Raw genomic sequence first — 3,817 nt, forward strand, 5'->3', positions numbered from 1 at the left:
CAAGCACCATTGAGCCCCGCTCCTTGGCAGGCGGTCGGAGGATCACTTAATCATACGCTGCAAGTGAGAAGAGCGAGAGAGACGGAGAAGAAAAAGAGGAGAGGAGGGGGAGAGGGAGAGGGAGGGGACAAACATCTGAGCGGGACGAGGCACGTGGAGGAACTGCCAAAATGTGCACTTGTGTGAAGATAGGCTATTGTTAGAAGATAAAGATATATTGAGCCATGTTTCAAGCGACAAAATAGTGAAAAAAAAAAAATGTATATGAAAAACACAATGCAAACACCTTTTATTTATGGTAAAAAAAATAATAATAATAATAATAAAAAATAAAAATAAATAACACGTAACCTTTACCTGACAAAAAAAACAAAACAAAAAACATACTTTATACCTAAATGTACTAAATTCTGGCTTATCCGAACCATACGAGTTTCCGCAGAGATAATCAGCGTCCAGGTGCATTGTGGGAATTCAAACCTTTTCATTTGCATAATTATTCGTTTTTTATTTACTGTGACGATAAACAATCATATGAGGCTCATGTGCGTTAGCTGTTCTGAGCTGTTTTTAATCAGCTGTCCGCACAGTCTTTGTGATTCAACCAATCACAGCCCACACGTTCAGCGGAAATTCAACGCTTTGTAACTTTTTGGCCTGTTATTATTATAAATAAATAAATAAATAAAAAGAAATGCTTTAAGGATTATGCTTTGAGGTTGTGACGGATGGTGAAAGATGATGAAGGAAAATGATGGTGAAAATAATATTGGTTTAAGTATAGGGACTAAAAATGTATTTAAAAACGGGGAAGGAAAAAAATGCCTTTAAAATTATGATTTGAGTTTGTAATAAATGACAAAAAATGATGAAAGGAAATGATGATGGTGAAAATAATATTGGTTTTAAATAGTTTAATTCAAAAATGGGAGAGGGAAAAGGGGAAAGAGAAAAAAAAAAAAAGGAAGAAAAAGTGAGAAAAGGAATTTCAGTTGTGAATGGGCCGCAGTGTGTCAATGTAAGGTGGCCTAGCGGTGTGTTTATGTTGCACTACCATATTACTTTTGTTTAATTTGGCCAGATTTGTGTTAGTGTGTGTGGTCGGGGGAAATGGGGGCTTTTTGCTGTTGTTGTTGTTTTGTATTTGTTGTGAGTGTTATGCTGATTATTGTAATTGTTAAATGTTGATTGTTGTCATTTTTTTTTTTATGTTATATTCTGTTGTCCTTAATAAAAAAAAAACACATAAAAAACAACTTTTTGGCCGAGGTGCATGTACATTGGCTGTTTGGCTTTCATGTGTGTCGGGGATCTGGGCAGCGTATTTGCTTAGCTTTGGTTCAGAGCTATAAACCAGCCTTTACACAGGAGAAGTTTATTTACATCAGTGCAGGACCTTGCACCCGTAGACATCCGTCAACACATTATGACAGTGTTGTCCATTCCGTCTACTGCAGTGTTTCCCAAACTTTTTTTCTCGGGACCCATATTTTAAAAGTCACAAACCTTCACGACCCAAGTCAATAGACATTATTCGTAAATCACAAAATAAAGGTGGATTTGACCATTATTGAACATTAATGAGGATATTTTATTGTTGACTGAGTGATCGTGTCTCAATAAGTATTACTCAAGTTTTAAACAATGTAAAACAGTCACTGAACCAGCAACAAAAGGATCCATAAGATTGCCCCCTTTTTTTTCCTTTTCAACATTCAATTGAACCAGCAATATTAGAACAAAGGAACAAAATAGTCACTAGCTCAGAACTGTATATTGCAGACCTACATGCAGATCGTGACAAGGCGACCCAAAAAAAATCTCTTGCGACCCACCTCAGGGAAACAATGGTCTAGTGCGCTCCTGTCTGGATATGCATCTGTTGTAGGGAGTATTATACCAGTCCAGTATAACAAGGACTGAGCTGCTGCAGTGCAATTCACAAAATCACTAAAAAAAATTTTATTTATTTTTTTTATTAAATCATCTAGGGACACTGTAACTTCAAAATATGTATGTAACAATATATTTTGAATCTTTTATAATTATCATTACAATTCATATTTTGTACTTTTAATTTATTTTTGCAGAAGGAATTAGTTTTCGTCCTTGATATGTTGAAGTTTTAAACAAGAAAACAAATGTAAAAAGAATGCGATGAAAAGTGTTGCATGGGTAAATATATCCAAATTCTAATTTTGAGAGAACTTGAAAATATTTAAGTAGTTGTATGGAGCTAAAAAAAAAAACAAAAAAAAAACAGGAACTCCATCTGTTTAGAAAAGAAAAAAGACAAAAAAGTTTTCAAATTGATACATCTTTTCTGCCCCAAAACACATAAAACCACACCTAAACCATCCTCCTCTAGATTGATTACACGCTCCACTAAGCCCGTCTCAGTCGCATTAACACCGCTGTGCCCACGTGGACCCCAGCCCGCTCCAACCATCCATCGTCGCTAATGTCCGCGTGGGGCCCCTCGCTTAAACGTGCTCCGGGCCCCGTGTGTACACAAGCTCTCGGGCCCCGCGGGTGACTGTTTACCCAGCTGAAGTCCAACTGTGCGCGCGGCCCTCCTCTCCACATCCATAAGGACAAGTCTATTGACCAATATCAGATAGGGCCCTGCTCGCGCTTCGAGGCTACGCTAATCTGGCTAATATCTATAACACTGGAGAGGGATTATGAGGTCAATGACTTGGCTACTCGGCGTACTCCTTCATTGCTAATAGCGTCTGACTAAATGTTCACTACTGGGAGTGAAAATGGAGAAACAGTTTTTGGAAGATTGCATGGATTTTATATTAAGTGATGGGGGAGTGGATTAAGAAAGTATTGCACAAGTCAGAAGAGATTTGTAATACCGCTGTGCAAGATGGATGTTATTTAAAACTAAAACATGCACAACACGATAAGACTCCATAGGCACTGCTGACCAAGAATCTATAGCTCCAGATGTGGAGAGCTGTGGGATCCACTGCTCCTGACAGGTAGCACCTGCAGCATTCACTGATGGGTCAAAAGAAATGCACATGTTGCTTCAGGGGACAGTCAAGTTAACTTTTTTTTTTCTTTTTTTGTGTAAGTAGCCTATGCAAGCACAGAAAGTAAGTACATTGGCCTAATATCTCAAACTGTAGTCTATATTTATTCAGTGGTGGTGGTAAGTAAGTTAGTAAGTTTTGATTTATATAGTGCTTTTCACAGACCTGTGTCGCAAAGACACTTTACAGTTGATTATTCTGTCACTCCAGACCCGTTGGTGCTAACCTGACCACCACCATCACTCACAAGACGCACCACTATCATATTAGGCAATGTGGGTGAAGTGCCTCGCCTAAGGACGGCAGTTTTTTTGACTGGCGCCCCACTACGGCACCTGGTTTTCCCAGTGGTCTCCAATCCAAGTACTAATCAGGCCCGGCCTTGTTTATCTTCTGAGATCTGATGGGATCAGGTGTTGACAAGATGGTATGGCCAGGGTAAGCTACTGTTACAGCCACAGCTGCCCTGGGGTAGACTGACAGAAGTGAGGCTGCCATCAGACCAGCACTAATCATTCAAACACCACATGAACAAGTGGGTGAAGTGTCTTGCCCAAGGACACAGTAACAAAAAATGTTCCAAGCAGGAACAGTTCCTCTGACTTTAATCATTGATTTCTTCTTGTTTCTGAATAACTTACTTATTATGTACATCTAATTTTTTTGTTGGGCCCAAAACCCTAATTATGCAAGAGCTGCAAAAACAATTAAAGATATGATATACTACACCAGGGAGCTGCCAGTAGCTCTCCACCTGCTTCCACGTAGCTCGC

General features: G+C 39.1%; 1 pseudogene; it reads right to left on the reverse strand.

The window, feature by feature from the left end:
• Nucleotides 1-3,367: 3,367 nt before the first annotated feature.
• Nucleotides 3,368-3,485, reverse strand: LOC129409067 (5S ribosomal RNA; annotated as a pseudogene).
• Between the last annotated feature and the right edge of the window lie 332 nt (nt 3,486-3,817).

Source organism: Boleophthalmus pectinirostris, unplaced genomic scaffold (genome assembly GCF_026225935.1).
Source record: "Boleophthalmus pectinirostris isolate CB_2022bp ecotype Guang Dong unplaced genomic scaffold, ASM2622593v1 HiC_scaffold_18, whole genome shotgun sequence".
NCBI classification, from domain to species: Eukaryota; Metazoa; Chordata; class Actinopteri; order Gobiiformes; family Gobiidae; genus Boleophthalmus; species Boleophthalmus pectinirostris.